We start from the raw sequence: 20,555 nt of genomic DNA on the forward strand, positions 1-20,555 counted from the left end.
GGAGTGGAAAGGAATTCAGTGGAGTGGAGTGGAGTAGACTGGAATGGAATGGAATGGAGAGGAATGGAGTGGTGTGGAGTAGAGTGGAGTGGAATGGGGTGGAGTGGAGAGGAGTGGACTGGAGTGGAGTGGAACGGAGTGGATTGGAATGCTAAGGAGTGGAGTGGAGTGGAGTGGATTTGGATAGAATGGAATGAAGTGGAATGATATGGTGAAATGAAATGTGAGCTGAGATTGTGCCACTGCACTCCAGCCTGTTTGACAGAGTGAGATCCTGTCGCAAGAAAGGAATGTAATGGAATGGAGTGGAATTGAATGGAATGGAATGCAGTGGAGTGGAGTGGAGTGGCGTAAAGTGGAGTGGATTGGAGCAGAATGTTATGGGATGGAAAGCAATGGAGTAGAGTGGAGTGAGTGGAGTGGAGTGGATTGGGGTGGAATGGAATGGAGTGGAATGGAAAGGGAAGGAATAGAATGTAGTGGAGTGGAGTGTACTGAAATGGAGTGGAGTGGAATGGAGTGGTGTGGAGTGGAATGGAGTGGACTGGAGTGGAGTGGAATGAAATGGAATGAAATGGAATGGAATGGAATGGAATGGAATGGAATGGAATGGAATGGAATGGAATGGAATGGAATGGAATGGAGTGGAAGGGAAAGCAATCGTGAAATGAAATGTGAGCTGAGATTGTTTCACTGCACTCCAGCCTTGGTGACAGAGTGAGATCCTCTTGAAAGAACGGAATGGAATGGAACAAATTGGAGTGGAGTGGAGTGGAATTTAGTGCAGTTGAGTGGAGTGGAATGGAATGGATTGAACTGGAATGGAATGGAATGGTGAAATGAAATGTGAGTTGAGATTGTGCCACTGTACTCGAGTCAGGGTGACAGAGTGAGATTCTGTTTAAAGAAATTAATGGAAAGGACTGGAGTGGAATGGAATGGAACGGAGTAGAGTGAAGTGGAGTGGAGTGTAGAGTAGAATGGGGTAGAAAGGAATGGGATGGAATTTAACGGGGCAGAGTGCAGTGGAGTGCAGTGGAATGCAATGTAGTGGATTGGAGTGAAATAGAATAGGATGGAATGGAATCTAGTGGTGTGCAGTGGAGTGGAGTGAACTAGAATGGAATGGAGTGGAAAGGAGTGGTGTGGAGTGGAGTTGTGTGCAGTAGAGTGGATTGGAATGGAATGGAATGGAATGTAGTGGAGTGGAGTTTAGTGGAGTGAACTGTTATGGAGTGTACTGTTATGGAGTGTAATGGAATAGGATGGAATGGAATGGAGTGGAGTGGAGAGGAATAGAGGAGAATGGAAAGGAAGGGAATGGAATGGAGGGGAGTGGATTGCAATGCAGGGGAGTGGAGAGGATTGGAGTGGATTGGAGTGGAATGGAATGGTAGGGAATGGATTGGAGTGCTGTGGGAGTGTAGTGGAGTTGAATTGAGTGGAATGGAAAGGAGAGGAGTGGAGTGGAGATGCATGGAGTTGAGTGCAGTGGAGTGGAATGGAATGGAATGGAATATAGTGGATTGGACTGGAATGTAGTGGAATGGAATAGGATGGAATGGAATGGAGTGGAGTGGAGTGCAGTGGGGTGGAGTGGAATGCAGTGGACTGGAGTGGATTGGAGTTGAATGGAATGTGAGGGAATGGAATTGAGGGGTGTGTAGTGGAGTGGAGTGCAATGGAGTGGAATGCAAAGGAGTGGATTGGAGTGGAGTTCTACGGAGTGGAGTGGAATGGAGTTGAATGGAATGGAAGGAAGTATAGTGGAGTGGGATGGAATGGAGTGGAGTGGGATGGAATGGAATGGAATGGAATGGAATGGAATGGAATGGAATGGAACTGTGAAATGAAGTGTGAGCTGAGATTGTGCCACTGCACTCCATCCTGGTTGACAGAGTGAGAACCTGTTGAAAGAAAGGAATGGAATGGAAGGGAGACTCAACGGATTGGAAAGGAATGGAGTAGAGTGGATTGGAGTGGAGTGGAATGGAGTTTAACGGAATGGGAAGGAGTTGAAAGGAATGGAGTGGAGTTGAGTTGAGTGGAGTGAATGGAGTTTATTGAAGTCGTACGGATTGGCATGGAATGGATTGGAGAGCTGTGAAGTGGAGAGGAAGTGAATGGAGTGGAAAGGAGTGGAGTGGAGTTGCGTGCAATGAAGTGGAGTGGAGTGGAATGGAAAGGAATGGAATTCAATGGAGTGCAGTGGAATGGAGTGGAATAGAAAAGGGTGGATGGAATGGAATGGAATGGAGTGCAGTGGAATGCAGTGGAGTTCAGTGGAGAGGAGTGTAGTGGAGTGGACTGGAGTGGAATGGAAAAGGATGGAATGGAATAGAGTGTTTTATATTGCAGTGGAGTGGAATGGAATAGAGTGGAGTGGAAAGGAGTGGAGTGCTGTTGCCTGGAGTGAAGTGGAATTGAGAGGAGCAGACTAGAACGAATAGAATGGAACAGAATGGAGTGGAGGCGAGTAGAGAGGAGTGGAGTGGAATGGAATGGATTGTAATGGAATAGGAGGGAGTGTAGTGGAGTGGAGTGGAATGGAGAGGAATGGAGTGGAGTTGAATGGAGATGAGGGGAGTGGAATGGACTGGAATGGAATGGAATGGAATGGAATGGAATGGAACGGAGTGGAGTGGAGTTTAGAAGAGTAGAGTTGAATGTAGTGGAGTGGAATGGAGTGGAGTAGAGTGGAGTGGAGTAGAATAAAATAGAGTGGAGTGAAATGGAGTGGACTGGAATGGAGTGTAGTGGAGTGGAGTGGATTGGAGTTGAGTTGAATGGAGTGGATTGTAATTGAATGGAATGGAATTTAAATGGTGAAATAAAATGTGAGCTGAGAGTGTGTGACTGTAAAACAGCCTGGGTGATAGAGTGAGATCCCGTTGAAATAAAGGAATGGAAAGGAAAGGAATGGAATGGAATGGAATGGAATGGAATGGAATGGAGGGGACTGGAGTGGAGTGGCATGGATTGGAGTGGAATGGAGTAGAATGGAATGGGATGGAATGGAATGGACTTAAGTGTAGTGGAGAGGAGTGGAGTGGAGTTGAGTGGAATGGACTGGAATGGAAGGGAAGGGAATGGAACAGAGTGGAGTGGGGTGTGTGTGAGTGGAATGTAATGGACTGGAGTGCACTGGAGTGGAGTGGAGTGGAATGGAGTTGAGTGGAATGGAGAGAAAAATGGAGTGGAGTGGAGATGAGTGAAGAGGAATGGAATGGAATGAAATTGAGTATAGTGGAGTAGAGTGGGTTGGAGTGGAGTGGAATGGAGTGGATTGGAATGGGTTGGAATGGAATGGAGTGGAATGGAGTTGAGTGTAGTGGATTGGAGTGGAGTGGATTGGACTGGAGTAGACTGTAATGGGATGGAACGGAGTGGAGTGCGGTGGAGTGGAATGGAGTGGAATGGAATTGAATGCAATGCAGAGGTGTGGAGTGGAGTGGAGTGCAGTGGAGAGGAGTGCAATGGAATGACATGGAATGGAATGGTGAAATGAAATGTGACCTGAGATTGTGCCAGGGCACTCCAGCCTGGGTTACAGTGTGATATCCTGTGGAAAGAAAGGAATGGAATGGAAAGGAATGGAGAGGAATGGATTGGAATAGAGTGGAGTGAAGTGTAGTGGAATGGAATGGGATGCAATGGAATAGAATGGAGTGGAGTGGGGTGGAATTGAGTGGAGTGGAGTTGAGTAGAGTGGAATGGAGTCGAATGGAGAGGGCTGGAATGGAATGGAGCGGATTGGATTGCGATGCAGGGGAGTGGAGGGGAGTGGAGTGGATTGGAGTGGAATGGAATGGGAGGGAAAGTAGTGGACTGCTGTGGAGTGGAGTGGGGTGGAATTGAATGTAGTGGAAAGGAGTGGAGTGGAGTGGAGTGGAATGGAATGGAACGGAATGGAGTGGAATGGAATGGAAAGAGTGGAATGGAATAGGAAGGAATTGAAAGTAGTGGAGTGGAGTGGTATGTAATGGAGTGGACTGGAGTGGATTGGAGTTGAATGGAATGGGAAGGAATGGAATGGAGGGGTGTGTAGTGAAGTGGAGTGGACTGGAATGGAAAGGAGTGGAGTGGAGTGGAGTGGAGTATGCAGTGCAGTGGAGAGGAGTGGAATGGAAAAGATTAAAGTGGAGTGAACATGAGTGGAGTGGAAGGGAGTGGAATGGAATGGAATGGAACGGAATGGTGTGGAGTGGAGTGGAGGGCAGTGGAGAGGAATGAAAGGGAATGGAATGGTATGGAATGTTGAAGTGAAATGTGAGCTGAGATTGTGCCATAGCACTATAGCCTGGGTGAGAGGGTGAGATCCTCTGGAAAGAAAGGAATGGAATGGAGAGGAATGGATTGGAATAGAGTGAAGTGGAGTGGAAAGGAATGGAGTGAAGTGGATTGGAATGGAATGGGATGCAGTAGAATGGAATGGAGTGGAGTGGAGGTGATTAGAGTGCAGTGAAGTGGAGTGGAGTGGAATGGAGTGGAATGGAATAGGATGGAATGGAATGGAGTGGAGTGCAGAGAAGTGGAATGGAGTGGAGTGGAATGGAGTGGGGTGGAGTGGAATTTCGTGGAATGGACTGGAATAGAATGGACTGGAATGGAGTGGAGACTAGTGGAGTGCAGTGGAATGGAGAGGTATTGGGTGGAGTGGAGTGGACTGGGGTGGAGTGGAGTGGAGAGGAGTTCAGTGGAGTGGAGTGGAGTTGCGTGGATTGCAACGGAGTGTAACAGAAGGGGATGGAATAGAACAAAGGGGAGTGGAGGGGAGTGCAGTGGAGTGGAATGGAGTGGAGAGGAATTGGGTGGAGCGGATTGGAGTGGAGTGGAGTAGAGTAGAGTGGAATGTAGTGGAGCGGAAAGGAGTGGAGTAGAATGGAGTGGAGTAGAATAAAATAGAGTAGAGTGGAATGTAGTTGAGTGAAGTGGAATGGAGTGGACTGGAACGGAGTGTAGTGTAGTGTAGGGGAGTGGAGTCGAGTTGAATGGAATAAAATGGAATTGATTGTAATTGAATGGAATGGAATGGAATTCAAATGGTGAAATGAAATGTGATCTGAGAGCGTGCCACTGCAAACCAGCCTGGGTGACAGAGTGAGATCCTGTCCAAATAAAGGAATGGAATGGAATGGAATGGAGTGGACTGGAGTGGAGTGGCATGGAGTGGAGTGGAATGGAGCAGAATGGAATGGGATGGAATGGAACGGACTTCAGTGTAGTGGAGAGGAGTGTATTTGAGTGGAATGGAGTGAAATGGAAGGGAAGGGAATGGAACAGAGTGGAGTGGGGTGGGGTAGAGTGGAATGTAATGGACAGGAGTGCAGGGCAGTGGAGTGTAGTGGAGTGGAATGGAGTGGAGTGGAGTGCAGTGGAATGGAGTGGAGTGGAGTGGAGTGTATTGGAGTGGAATGGAATGGGAGGGAATGCAGTGGAGTTGTGTGGGGTGGGGTGGATTGGAATGGAGTGGAGTGGAAATGAGGGGAGTGGAGTTTGGTGGAATTGAGTGGAGGTGAGTGGATTGCAATGGTGTGTAACTGAAGGGGATGGAATGGAACAAAGTGGAGTGGACGGGAGTGCAGTGGAGTTTAATGCAGTGGAGAGGAATTGAGTGGACTGGATTGGAGTGGAGTGGAGTTGAGTAGAGTGGAATGCAGTGCAGTGGAATGGAGTGGAGTAGAGTGGAGTGGAGTAGAATAAAATACAGTGGAGTGGAATGGAGTGGAGTGGAGTGGAATGGAGTGGAATGGAATGGAATGAAGTGTAGTGCAGTGGAGTGGGTTGGAGTGGAGTCAAGTTGAATGGAATGGAATGGATTGGATTGTAATTGAATGGAATGGAATTCAAATGGTGAAATGAAATGTGCGCTGAGAGTGTACCACTGCAAACCAGCCGGTGGGATGGAGTGACATCCTGTTGAAATAAAGGATTGGAATGGAATGGAATGGAATGGAATGGAATGGAATGGAATGGAATGGAGTGGACTGGAGTGGTGTGGCATCGAATGGAGTGGAATAGAGTAGAATGGAATGGGATGGAATGGAACGAACTTTAATGTAGTGGAGAGGAGTAGAGTGGAGAGGAGTTGAGTGGAATGGAGTGGAATGGAAGGGAAGGGAAGGGAACAGAGTGGAGTGGGGTGGGCTTGAGTGGAAAATAATGGACTGGAGAGTAGGGGAGTGGAGTGGGGTGGAATGGAGTGGAGTGGAATGGAGTGGAATGGAATGGAGAGGAGTGGAGATGAGTGGAATGGAATGCAATGGAATGGAATGGAATGGAATGAAATGGAACGGAGTGAAGTGGGTTGGAGTGTAGTGGATTGGAGTGGAGTGGAGTGGAATGGAGTAGAATGGAATCGGATGGAATGGAGTAGAGCGAACTGAAGTGGAGTGGAATGGAATGGAATGCAATGCAGTGGTGTGGAGTGGAGTGAAGTGCAGTGGAGAGGAATGGGACGGAATGGCGTGGAATGGAATGGTGAAATGAAATGTGAGCATAGATTGTCCCACAGCACTCCAGCCTGGGTGACAGTGTGAGATCCTGTGGAAAGAAAGGAATGTAATGGAAAGGAATGGAGAGGAATAGATTGGAATGGAGTGGAGGGGAGTGGAGTGTAGTGGAATGGAATGGGATGCAATGGAATGGAATGGAGTTGAGTGGGGTGGAGTTGAGTGGAGCGAAATGGAGTTGAATGAAGTGGGATGGAATCGAATGGAGTGGAAAGGATTGCAACGCACGGGAGGGGAGGGGAGTGGAGTGGATTGGAGTGGAATGGCATGGGAGGGAATGTATTGGAGTTCTGTGGAGTGTAGTGGAGTGGAAGTGAGTGGAGTGGAGTGGATTGGAGTGGAATGGAATGGGAGGGAATGTATTGGAGGTCTGTGGAGTGTAGTGGAGTGGAAGTGAGTGGAGTGGAGTGGAATGCAATGGAATGGAATGGAGTGGATTGGAATGGAATGGAATGGAATGGAACGGAGTAGGATGGAATGGAATGGAGTGGAGTGGAGTGGAGTTGAGTGGAGTTGATTGGAGTGGATTGGAGTTGAATAGAATGGGAGGGAATGGAATGGAGGGGTGTGTAGTGATGTGGAATGGAATGGAGTGGAATGGAAAGGGGTGGAGTGGATCGGAGTTGTATGGAGTGGAGTGGAATGGAATGGAGTGAAGTGGAGTGAACAGGAGCAGAGTGGAAAGGAGTAGAATGGAATGGAATGGAATGGTGTGGAGTGGAGTGGAGTGCAGTGGAGATGAATGAAAGGGAATGATATGGTATGGAATGGTGAAGTGAAATGTGAGCTGACATTGTGCCAGGGCACTATAGCCTGGGTGACAGGGTGAGATCCTCTGGAAAGAAAGGAATGGAATGGAACGGAATGGAGAGGAATGGATTGGAATGGAGTTGAGTGGAGTGGAATGGACGGTAGTGGAATGGAATGGAGTGGAGTGGAGGTGTTTGCATTGCAGTGGAGTGGAGTGGAGTGGAATGGAGTCGAATGGAATGGGATGGAATGGAATGGAATGGAATTCAAATGGTGAAATGAAATGTGAGCTGAGAGTGTGCCACTGCAAACTAGCCTGGGTGATAGAGTGAGATCCTGTCGAAATATAAGAATGTTATGTAATGGAATGGAGTGGACTGGAGTGGAGTGGCATGGAGTGGAGCAGAGTGGCATGGTGTGGAGTGGAATGGAGTAGAATGGAATGGGATGGAATGGAACGGACTTTAGTATAGTGGAGAGGAGTGGAGTGGAGTTGAGTGGAATGGAGTGGAATAAAAGGCAAGAGAATGGAACAGAGTGGAGTGGGGTGGGGTTGTGTGGAATGTTATGGACTGGAGTGCAGGGGAGTGGAGTGGAGTAGAGTGGAATAGAGTGGAGTGGAGTTCAGTGGAATGTAGTAGAGTGGAGTGGAGTGGATTGTAGTGGAATGGAATGGGAGGGAAAGCAATGCAGTTGTGTGGGGTGGGGTAGATTGGAATGGAGTGGATTGGAAAGGAGGGGAGGGGAGTGGAGTTCTGCGGAATTGAGTCGAGTTGAGTGGAATGTAATGTAAAGGAATGGAGTGGATTGGAATGGAATGGAGTGGAATGGAATAGGATCGAATGGAATGGAGTGGAGTGGAGTGGACTGGAGAGGAGTGGAATGGAGAGGAGTGAAATGGAGTGGGGTGGAGTGGAGTGGAGTTTAGTGGAATGGATTGGAACAGAATGGACTGGAATGCAGCAGAGACTAGTGGAGTGGAGTGAAGTGGAATGGAGTGGAGTGGAATGGAGAGCTGTGGGGTGGAGTGGAGGGGAGTGGACTGGGGTGGAGTGGAGTGGAGTGGAGTTTAGTGGAGTGGAGTGGATTTGCATTGATTGCAACGGAGTATAACTGAAGGGGATGGAATGGAACAAAGTGGAGTGGAGGGGAATGCAGTGGAGTGGAATGGAGTGGAGAGGAATTGAGTGGAGTCATTGAAGTGGAGTGGACTGGAGTAAAGTGGAAGGTAATGGAGTGGAATCGATTGGAGTAGAATGGAGTAGAATAAAATAGAATGGAGTGGAATGGAGTGGAGTGGAATGGAGCAGACTGGAATGGAGTGTAGTATAGTGTAGTGTAGTGTAGTGTAGTGTAGTGTAGTGGAGGGGAGTCGAGTTGAATGGAATGGAATGGAATGGATTATAATTGAATGTAATGGAATGGAATTCAAATGGTGGAATGGAATGGAATTCAAACGGTGAAATGAAATGTGGGCTGAGAGTGTGCCACTGCAAACCAGCCTGGGTGATAGAGTGAGATTCTGTTGAAATAAAGGAATGGAATGAAATGGAATGGAGTGGACTGAAGTGGAGTGGCATGGAGTGGAGTGGAATGGAGTAGAATGGAATGGGATGGAATGGAACGGACTTGAGTGTAGTGGAGAGGAGTGGAGTGGAGTAGAGTTGACTGACATGGAGTGGAATGGAAGGGAAGGGAATGGAACAGAGTGGAGTGGGGTGGGGTTGTGTGGAATGTAATGGACTGGAGTGCAGGGGAGTGGAGTGAGTGGAGTGCAATGCAGTGGAGTGCAGTGCAGTGGAATGGAGGGGAGTGGAGTGGATTGGAGTAGAATGGAATGGGAGGGAATGCAATGGAGTTGTGTGGGGTGGGGTGGATTGGAATGGAGTGCATTGGAAAGGAGGGGAGTGCAGTGGAGTTTTGTGGAGTGGAGTGCATGGAATGTAATGTAATGAATGGAATGGAGTGGAATGGAATACGATGGAATGGAATAGAGTGGAGTGGAGAGGAGTTTAATGGAGTGGAGTGGAATGAAGTTAGTTGGAGTGGAGTGGAGTTTAGCGGAATGGACTGGAATAGACTGGAATGGAATGGAATGGAATGGAATGGAGAGGAGTGGAGTGGAATGGAATGGAGTGGAGTGGAATGGGGAGGTGTGGGGTGGAGTCTAGTGGAGTGGACTGGGGTGGAGTGGAGTGGAGTGGAGTGGCATGGATTGCAGTGGAGTGTAACTGAAGCGTATGTAATGGAACAAAGTGGAGTGGAATGGAGTGGAGTGGAATTGAGAGGTGTGGGGTGGAGTGGAGTGCAGTGGACTCGGGTGGAGGGGAGTGGAGTGGCATAGATTGGCATGGATTGCAATGGAGTGTAACTGAAGGGGATGTAATGGAACAAAGTGGAGTGGAGTGAAATGCAGTGGAGTGGAGTGGAGTGAAATGCAGTGGAGTGGAATGGAGTGGAAAGGAATTCAGTGGAGTGGAGTGGAGTAGACTGGAATGGAATGGAATGGAGAGGAATGGAGTGGTGTGGAGTAGAGTGGAGTGGAATGGGGTGGAGTGGAGAGGAGTGGACTGGAGTGGAGTGGAACGGAGTGGATTGGAATGCTAAGGAGTGGAGTGGAGTGGAGTGGATTTGGATAGAATGGAATGAAGTGGAATGATATGGTGAAATGAAATGTGAGCTGAGATTGTGCCACTGCACTCCAGCCTGTTTGACAGAGTGAGATCCTGTCGCAAGAAAGGAATGTAATGGAATGGAGTGGAATTGAATGGAATGGAATGCAGTGGAGTGGAGTGGCGTGGCGTAAAGTGGAGTGGATTGGAGCAGAATGTTATGGGATGGAAAGCAATGGAGTAGAGTGGAGTGAGTGGAGTGGAGTGGATTGGGGTGGAATGGAATGGAGTGGAATGGAAAGGGAAGGAATAGAATGTAGTGGAGTGGAGTGTACTGAAATGGAGTGGAGTGGAATGGAGTGGTGTGGAGTGGAATGGAGTGGACTGGAGTGGAGTGGAATGAAATGGAATGAAATGGAATGGAATGGAATGGAATGGAATGGAATGGAATGGAATGGAATGGAATGGAGTGGAAGGGAAAGCAATCGTGAAATGAAATGTGAGCTGAGATTGTTTCACTGCACTCCAGCCTTGGTGACAGAGTGAGATCCTCTTGAAAGAACGGAATGGAATGGAACAAATTGGAGTGGAGTGGAGTGGAATTTAGTGCAGTTGAGTGGAGTGGAATGGAATGGATTGAACTGGAATGGAATGGAATGGTGAAATGAAATGTGAGTTGAGATTGTGCCACTGTACTCGAGTCAGGGTGACAGAGTGAGATTCTGTTTAAAGAAATTAATGGAAAGGACTGGAGTGGAATGGAATGGAACGGAGTAGAGTGAAGTGGAGTGGAGTGTAGAGTAGAATGGGGTAGAAAGGAATGGGATGGAATTTAACGGGGCAGAGTGCAGTGGAGTGCAGTGGAATGCAATGTAGTGGATTGGAGTGAAATAGAATAGGATGGAATGGAATCTAGTGGTGTGCAGTGGAGTGGAGTGAACTAGAATGGAATGGAGTGGAAAGGAGTGGTGTGGAGTGGAGTTGTGTGCAGTAGAGTGGATTGGAATGGAATGGAATGGAATGTAGTGGAGTGGAGTTTAGTGGAGTGAACTGTTATGGAGTGTACTGTTATGGAGTGTAATGGAATAGGATGGAATGGAATGGAGTGGAGTGGAGAGGAATAGAGGAGAATGGAAAGGAAGGGAATGGAATGGAGGGGAGTGGATTGCAATGCAGGGGAGTGGAGAGGATTGGAGTGGATTGGAGTGGAATGGAATGGTAGGGAATGGATTGGAGTGCTGTGGGAGTGTAGTGGAGTTGAATTGAGTGGAATGGAAAGGAGAGGAGTGGAGTGGAGATGCATGGAGTTGAGTGCAGTGGAGTGGAATGGAATGGAATGGAATATAGTGGATTGGACTGGAATGTAGTGGAATGGAATAGGATGGAATGGAATGGAGTGGAGTGGAGTGCAGTGGGGTGGAGTGGAATGCAGTGGACTGGAGTGGATTGGAGTTGAATGGAATGTGAGGGAATGGAATTGAGGGGTGTGTAGTGGAGTGGAGTGCAATGGAGTGGAATGCAAAGGAGTGGATTGGAGTGGAGTTCTACGGAGTGGAGTGGAATGGAGTTGAATGGAATGGAAGGAAGTATAGTGGAGTGGGATGGAATGGAGTGGAGTGGGATGGAATGGAATGGAATGGAATGGAATGGAATGGAATGGAATGGAACTGTGAAATGAAGTGTGAGCTGAGATTGTGCCACTGCACTCCATCCTGGTTGACAGAGTGAGAACCTGTTGAAAGAAAGGAATGGAATGGAAGGGAGACTCAACGGATTGGAAAGGAATGGAGTAGAGTGGATTGGAGTGGAGTGGAATGGAGTTTAACGGAATGGGAAGGAGTTGAAAGGAATGGAGTGGAGTTGAGTTGAGTGGAGTGAATGGAGTTTATTGAAGTCGTACGGATTGGCATGGAATGGATTGGAGAGCTGTGAAGTGGAGAGGAAGTGAATGGAGTGGAAAGGAGTGGAGTGGAGTTGCGTGCAATGAAGTGGAGTGGAGTGGAATGGAAAGGAATGGAATTCAATGGAGTGCAGTGGAATGGAGTGGAATAGAAAAGGGTGGAATGGAATGGAGAGGTGTGGAGTGGAACAGTGTGTAATGGAATGGAGGGGTGTGCAGTTTAGTGGAGTGTGTTAGAATGGAGTGGAGTGCAGAGGAGTGGAGTGGGATGGAGTGGAGTGCAATGGTGTGGAGTGGAATGGAAGAGAGTGGTGAGGAATGGAGTGGAGTGGGGTGTGGTGGAGTGGACTGGAGTGGACTGGAGTGGAATGAAATAGAAAGGAATGGAGTGGACTGGAGTGGAGGGGAGTGGAATGGAGTGCAGTGAAAGGGAATGGAATGGAGTGAAATGGAATGGTGAAATGAAATGTGAGATGAGATTGTGCCACGGCACTGCATCCTGGGTGACAGATTGAGATCCTCTCAAAAGAAAGGAATGGAATGGAATGTATTGCAGTGGAGTAGAGAAGAATGTAGTGGAGTGGAGTGCAGCAGAGTGGAGTGGAGTCGAGTGGAGTGGAATAGAATGAAGTGTAATGGAATGGAATGGAACGGAATAGAGTGGAGTGGAGTGGAGTGAAGTGGAGTGGAGTGGAGTTTAATGGAATGGAATGGATTGCAATGGAATCTTATGGAATGGAGTGGAGTGGAGTAGAGTGGAGTGGAATGGAGTGATGTGGAGTGGAGTGGTGTGGAGTGTTGTGGAGTGTAGTGGAGTGGAATGCAGTGGAGTGGAATGGAGTGCAATGGCATGGAATGGAATAAAACGGAGTTGAGTGCATTGGAGGGGAGCGGAATGGAGTGAAGTGGAATAGAGTGGAGTGGAGTGGAATGGAGTTGATTGGAATGGATTAGAGTGGAGTGAAGGGGAATGGAGTGCATTGGAATGGAGTGGAGTGGAGTGGAGTCGAGTGGAATTGAATGGAATGGAATGGAATGGAATGGTGAAATAAAAACTGAGCTGAGATTGTGCCACTGCACTGCAGCCTGGGTGAGAGAGTGAGATCCTATCGAAAGAAAGTAATGGAATGAATTGTAGTAGAGTGGAGTGTAGTTCAGTGTAGTGGATTGAAGTGGAGTGTATTGGAGTGGAGTGGAATGGAGTGGAATGGTGTGGAATGGAATGGAATGGAGTGGAGTGGAGTGGACAGGAATGGAGTAGAGTGGAGTGAAGTGGAATGGAGTGGAATGGAGTCAGATGGAATGGAATGATTTGGAATGGAATGGAGTGGAGTGGAGTGGAGTGAATTGCAGTCGAAAGGAGTGGAATGGAATGGAGTGAAGTGGAGTGGAGGGGACTGGAGTGGATTGGAGTTTAGTGGAATGGAATGGATTGGAATGGAATTGAAAGGAGTGGAGTGGAGTGGAATGAATTGGAGTAGGGTGGAATGGAGTGGAATGGACTGTAGAGGAATGGAGTAGAATAAAATTTGATGGAATGCAATGGAATTGAGTGGAGTGGAGTGGGGTGGGGCGGAGAGGAGTGGAATGCTATGGAGTGGAGTGCACTGGAGTTTAGTGGATTGGGCTAGAATGGAATGAAATGGAATGGAATGGTGAAATGAAATGTGAGCTCAGATTGTGCCAGTGCACTCCAGCCTTGTTGACAGAGTGAGATAGTGTCGAAAGAAAGAATGTAATGGAATGGAGTGGAATGGAATGGAATGGAATGCAGTGGAGTGCAGTGGAGTGGAGTGGAATGGAGTGGATTTGACTGGGATGGAATGGAATGGAGTAGAGTGTAGTGGAGTGGAGTATGGTGGAGTGGAGTGAAATGGGGTGGAATGGAATGGGAAGGAATGTAGCATAGTGGAGTAGAGTGGAGTGGATTGGATTGGAGTGGAGGGAGAGGAATGGTTTGGGATGGAATGGAATGGAGTTGATTGGAGTGGATTGAAGTGGAATGTAGGGGAATGGAAAAAAATAGATTTGGATGGAATGCAATGCAGTGGAGTGGAGTTAACAGGCGTGTAGTGGAATGGAGTGGAATGGAATGGATTGTAATGGAATGGTTTGGAGTGGCGTGGATTGGAGTGCATTGTAGTGGAATGGAATGGAATGGAATGGAATGGAATGGAATGGAATGGAATGGGATCTAATGGAGTGGAGTGGAGTGGAATGGTGTGTAATGGACTAGGATGGAATTGAATGGAGAGGAGTGGAGTGGAATGGAGTGAAGTGGAATGGAGAGTAGTGGAATGGAGTGGAGAGAAGTGGAGTGTGGTAGAGGGCAGTGGAATGGATTGGAATGGATTGGAATGGAATGGAGTGAAGTGGAGAGGAGTGGAGTGGAGTGGAGAGGAATGGACTTTAATGGAATGGAATGGAACAGAGTGGAATTGAGTGACCTGGAATGGAGTGTATTGGAATGGATTGGAGTGGAGTGGAGTAGAGTGGAATGGAGTGGAGTGGAGTAAAATGGAGTGGACTGGAGTGGAGTGGAATGGAGTGGAGAGGAATGAAATGCAGTGGATTGGAGATGAGTGGAGGGGACTGGAATATAATGCAATGGAATATACTGGAATGGAATGGAATGGAATGGAATGGAATGGAATGGAATGGAATGGAATGGAGTGGAATGGAGTGGAGTAGAGTCGAATGGAGGGGAGTGGAAGGGAGTGCAATAGAATGGAATGGAGTTGAGTTGAGGGGAATGGAGTGGACTGGAATGGACGGCAGTGGTGTGCAGTGCTGTGGAGTGGAATGGAATGGAATGGAATGGTGAAATGTGAGCTGCGATTGTGTCACATCAATGCACCCTGGGTCCATTGGGCCACATCAATGCAGTGTGAGATCCTGCTGAAAGAAAGTAATGGAATGGAATTGAGTGGAGTTGAGTGGAGTAGAGTGTAGTGGAGTGGAGTGGAGTGGATTGCAGTGGAGTGGAGTGGAGGGTAATGGAGTGTAATGGAATGGAAAGGAATGGAACAGAATGGAGTGGAGTGTAGTGGTGTGGAATGGAAATGAGTGGAAAGGAATCAGATGGAATGGGAAAGAGTGGAGTTGAATGGAGTGGAGTGGAATGCAGTCGAATGGAATGGGATGGGATGTATAGCAGTGGAGTGTAGTGGAGTGCACTTGAGTGGAGTAGACTGTAGTGGATTGCAGTGGCATGGAATGGGATGAAACGGAAGGGAAAGGTGTGGAGTGGAGTGGAGTGGAAAGGAGTGGCGTGGAGTGGAGTCGCATGGAGTGGAGTGGAATGGAATGGAATGGAGTGGAGTGAAGTAGAGTGGAGTGGACTGCAGTGGAAGGAAGTGTAATGGACAAGGATCAAATTGAATGGAGTGGAGTGGAGTGGAATTGAGCAGAGTGGAATGGAGTGGAGTGGAGAGCACTGTGGTGGAATGGAGTGGAATGGAATGGAATGGAATGGATTGGAGTGAAGTGGAGAGGAATGGAGTCGATTGGAGTTTAGTGGAATGGAGAGGTGTGGAATAGAGTGGATTGGAGTGGAATGGAGTGGAGTGGAGTGGACGGGATTAGAGTGGAGTAGAATGGAATGAAGTGTTATGGAATCAAAAGGAAAGGAACACAGTGTAGTGGATTGGAAAGGAGTGGAATGGAGTGTAGTGGAGTGGAAGGCATTGGAGTTGAGTGGAGTGGAATGAAGTTGAGTGGAATGGAGTGGAGTCGAGTGGAGTTGAATGGAATGGAAAAGAATGGAATGGAACAAAATGGAATGAAATGGAATTGAATGGTGAAATGAAATGTGAGGTGAGATTGTGCCACTGCAATGCTGCCTGGGTGACAGTGTGAGGTCCTATCGAAAGAAAGGAATAGAATAGAATAGAGTGGCGTGGAGTGTAGTGTAGTGTAGTGTACTGGAGTGGAATCAAGTGGAGTGGAATGGAAGAAAATGGAATGGAATGGAATGGAATGAAATGGAATAGAATAGAGTGGAGTGGAGTGGAATGGAGTGTAAAGGAATGGGATGGAATGGGAATGATTGGAGTCGTGTGGAGTGCAGTGGAATGGAGTCAAATGGATTAGGATAGAATGTAATGGATTGGAGTGGAGTAGAGTGCAGTGGAGTGGAATAGAGTGGAGTGGATTTCAGTGGAATGGAATGGGATGGAATGGAATGGAGTGCTGTGGAGTGGAATGGAGTGGTTTGGAAATTAGTGGAGTGGAGTGGAATGGAGTGGAGAGGCTGCAGTGGAATGTAGTGGAGTGGAATGGAGTGGAATGGAATGGAGTGGCATGGAGTGGAATGGAGTTGTGGGAAGCGGAGTAGAGTTGAATGGAATGCATGGAATGGAATGGAATAGAATGGAATGGAATGGAATCGAATGGAATGTAATGGAATGGAATGGTGAAATGAAATCTCAGCTGAGACTGTGCCACTGCACTCCAGCCTGGGTGTCAGAATGAGCTCATGTCAAAAGAAAGGAACTGAAGGAACGGAATGGAATTGAATGGAGAGTAGTGGTGTGAAATGGATTGGAATGGAATGGAACGGAGTTTAGGGGAGTGGAGAGTAGTGGAGTGGAGGGGAGTTGTGTGGAGTGGAAAGCAATAGAATGAGATGGAAAGAACAGATTGCAGTGGAATGGAGTGGAGTGCAGGGGAGTGGAATGGAGTGGAGGGGAGTGGAGTGGAATGGCATGGAATGTAATGGAGTGGAGTGGAGTGGAGTGAACTGGAGTGGAGTGGAAGGGAGTGTATTGGAATGGAATGGAATGGAAAGGAATGGAATGGAATGGTGTGGAGTGGAGTGGGGTGGAAAGGAGTGGAATGGAGGAGAATGGAAAGGGATGGAATGGAATGGAGTCTAGAGGAATGGAGTAGAATGGAATGGGGTGGAATGGAATGCGGTGGAGTGGAGTGGAGTGGATTAAACTGGAGGGGAGTGGAATGGAGTGGAATGGAATGGAATGGTGTAGAGTGCAGTGGAATGGAGTGGACTGGAGTGGAGTGGAGTGAAATGGAGGGGAATGGAATGGGATGCAATGGAACGGGCTATAGTGGAATGGAGTAGAATGGAATGGCATGGAGCGTAGTGGAGTGAACAGGAATGGAGTGGAATGGAGTGGAAAGGAATGCAACGGAATGGAATGTTGTGGAGTAGAGTTGATTTCAGTGCAGTGTAATGGAATGGAACTGAATGGAATGGAGTGCTGAAATGAAATGTGAGCTGAGATTGTGCCACTGCACTCCAGCCTGAGTGACAGAGTGAGAAACAATAGAAAGAAAGGAATGGAATAGAATTGAATGGAGAGTAATGGATTGGAATGGAATGGAGCGGAGCGGAGTCGAGTGGAGTGGAGTGGAATGGTATGGGATGCAATGGAATGGAATGGAGTGGCATGGAGTGGAGTGGAGTGGAGCAAAGTGGAGTGGTGTGGAATGGATTGGAAAGAAATGAGATGGAATGGAATAGAATTGAATGGAGATCAATGGATTGGAATGGAATGGAGTGGAGTGGATTTGAGTGGAGTGGAGTGGAATGGAATGGGATGCAATGGAATGGAATGGAATGGCATAGAGTGGAGTGGAGTGGAGCAAAGTGGAGTGGTGTGGAATGGATTGGAAAGGAATGAGATGGAATGGGATTGAATGGAGTGGAGTGGAGTGGAGTGGAATGGAATGGAGTGGAATGCAATGGAATCTGACGGAATGGAGTTTAGTGGAGTGGAGTGGAATGGAGTGGAATGCAGTGGTGTGGAGTGGAGTGACGTGGAGTGGAGTGGTGTGGAGTGGAGTGGAGAGGAGTGTAATGGAATTGAGTGGAGCGGAGTGAAATGGAGTGCTGTGGAATGAAATGGAGTGGAATGGATTGCAGTGGAGTGGAATGGCATGGAGTGCAGTGGAGTGGAATGGAATGGAATGGAATGGCGAAATGAAGTGTGAGCTGAGATTCTGCCACTGCACTAAAGCCTGGGTGACAGAGTGAGAGCCTGTTGAATGAAAGGAATGGAATAGATTGTAGTGGAGTAGAGTATCATCGAGTGAAGTGGATTGGAATGGATTGGAGTGGAGTGGACTGGAAGGGAGTGGAGTGGAGTTGAATGAAATTGGATGGAATGGATTGGAGTTTAGTGGAGTGAAGAGGAGTGGAGTACAGTGGAGTTGAGTGGAATGGTGTGGAATGAAATGGGATACAACAAAATGGAGTGGATTAGATTGAAGTGCAGTAGAATGGAGTGGATTGGAATGGAGTGGAGAGGAGTGGATGGGAGTGCAGTGGAGTGGAGTGGGGTTAAATGGAGTGGAATGTAGTGGACTTTAGTGAAATCGAATGGAAAGGAATTGAGTGAAATGGAGTGGAGTGGAGTGGAATGGAGTGGCGTGGAGTAGGGTGGATTTTAGTGGAATGGAGTGTAGAGGAATTGCATAGAATGGAATGGGATTGAATGGAAAGCAGTGGAGTGGAGTGTGGTGGAGAGGAGTGGAGTGGGGTGGAGAGGAGTGGAGGGGAATGCTATGGAGTGGAGTGGAGTGCAGTGTATTTGGATAGAATGGGATGAAATGGAACGGAATGGTGAAATGCAATGTGAGCAAAGATTGTGCCACTGCACTCCAGCCTGGGTGATAGAGTGAAATCCTGTCGAAAGAAAGGAAAGTAGTGGAATGGATTGTAATGGAATGGAATGGTATACAGTGGAGAGGAGTATAGTGGAGTGTAGTGGAGTGGAATGGAGTGGGTTGGAATGGGATGCAAATGAATGGAGTAGAGTGGAGTGGAGAAGGGTGGAGTGGAGTGGAATCGAGTGGAATGGAATAGGATGGAATGTAGTGTAGTGGAGTGGAGTAGAGTGGATTGGAGTGGAATCGAGTGGAATGGAATGGGTTGGAATGGAATGGCGTTGGTTGGAGTTGATTGGAGTGGAGTGGAATGTAATGGAGTAAAACGGATTGGGATGGAATGGAATGGAGTGTAGTGGAGTGAACTGGAGTGGTGTGGAATTGAGTGGAATGGAATGGAATGCAATGGAATGGTGTGGAGTGCGGTGGGGTGGAGTGGATTGGAATGTAATGTAATGTAATGAAATAGAATGGAATGGAATGCAATGGAATGGAATGGTGAAAGGAAATGGGACCTGAGATTCTGCCACTGCACTCCTACCTGGGTGACAGAGGGAGATCCTGTGGAAAGAAAGGAATGGAAAGGAATGGAATGGAAAGGAATGGAATGGAGAGGAATGGGTTGGAATAGAATGGAGTTTAGGGAAGTGGAGTAGAGTGGAGTGGAAAGGATTGGGATGCAAAGGAATTTAATGGAGAGTAGTGGAGTGGAGTGGAGGGGAATGTAGTGGAGTGTAATGGAATGGAATGGAATTGAGTGGAGTGGACTGGAGTGAAGTGGTGTGGAATGGAATGGAAAGGAATGGAATCACATTGAATGGAATGGAATGCTTAATGAAATGTGAGCTGAGATTGTGCCACTGCACTCCAGCCTTGGTGACAGAGAGAGATCCTGTTGAAAGAAAGGAATGGAATGGAATGGAGTGAAATGGAATGGAATGGAATGGAATGGAAAGGAATGGAATGGAATGGAATGGAATGGAGTGGAGTGGAGTGGAGTGGAATGGAGTGGAGTGGGGTGGAATGCAAAGGAGTGGAAAGAAATGGAATGGAGTGGATTCGAGTGGAGTGGAATGGAATGGAATTGATTGGAATGGAATGGAATCGAATTGTGATATGCAATGTGAGCAGAGATTGTGCCGCTGTACTCCAGCCTGTGTGATAGAGTGAAATCCTGTCGAAAAAAATGAATGGAAAGGAAAGGAGTGGAATGGAATGGAATTGAATGGAGTGGAATGGAATGTAGTGGAGGGGAGTGGTGTGGAGTGGAATGAAAAGTAATGAAATGGAATGAAATTGAATGGAATGGAATGGAGTGGAGTGGAGTGGAGTGAATTGGCGTGGAGTGGTGTGCAGGGAATGGATTGTAATGGAAAAGGAAGGAATTGAATGGAGTGGAGTGTCGTGTTGTGGATTAGAGTGGGATGAAGAGGAGTGGAATGGAGTGGAGTGGACTGGAGTGCAGTGTGGAGGAATGGAATGGAATGGAGTGGAATGGAGAGGAGTGGAGTGGCATGGAATGGAGTGGAGTGGATTGGAGTGTTGTGGAGTAAAGTGGAGTGGAGTGGAATGGAGTGGAATGGAATGTAATGGAGTGGAGTGGAGTAAAGTAGAATGGAGTGAAATGGAGTGGAATGGAATGTAATGGAGTGGAGTGGAGTAGAGTGGAATGGAGTGGAGTAGAGAGGAGTGGAATGGACTGGAGTTAAGTGGAGAAGAGTAGAATGGAGTGGAGTGGAGTGGATTGGAAGGGAGTGGAATGGAGTGGAGTGCAGTGGAGTTGAATGGAATGGAATGGAAAGGAATGGAATGGAATTGATTGGAATGGAATGGAATTGTGAAACGAAATGGGAGCTGAGATTGTACCACTGCACTACAGACTGTGTTGCTGAGATTGTGCCACTGCACTACAGCCTTTCTTTTTGAAAGAAAAGAATGGAATGGAATGGAAAGGAATGGAGTGGAGTGGAGTGGAGTCTAGGGGATTGTAGTGGAATAGAATTGGATGGAATGGAAAAGAATTTAGAGGAATGGAGTGCTGTGGAGTGGAGGGGACTGGAATCGAATGGGATGGAATGGAAAGGAGGGGAGAGGAATGGTGTGGAATGGGGTGCAAAGGAGTGTAGTGCAGGGGAATGGAGTGGAATGGTATGG

This window comes from Symphalangus syndactylus, chromosome 14, assembly GCF_028878055.3.
Source record: "Symphalangus syndactylus isolate Jambi chromosome 14, NHGRI_mSymSyn1-v2.1_pri, whole genome shotgun sequence".
Taxonomy (NCBI): domain Eukaryota; kingdom Metazoa; phylum Chordata; class Mammalia; order Primates; family Hylobatidae; genus Symphalangus; species Symphalangus syndactylus.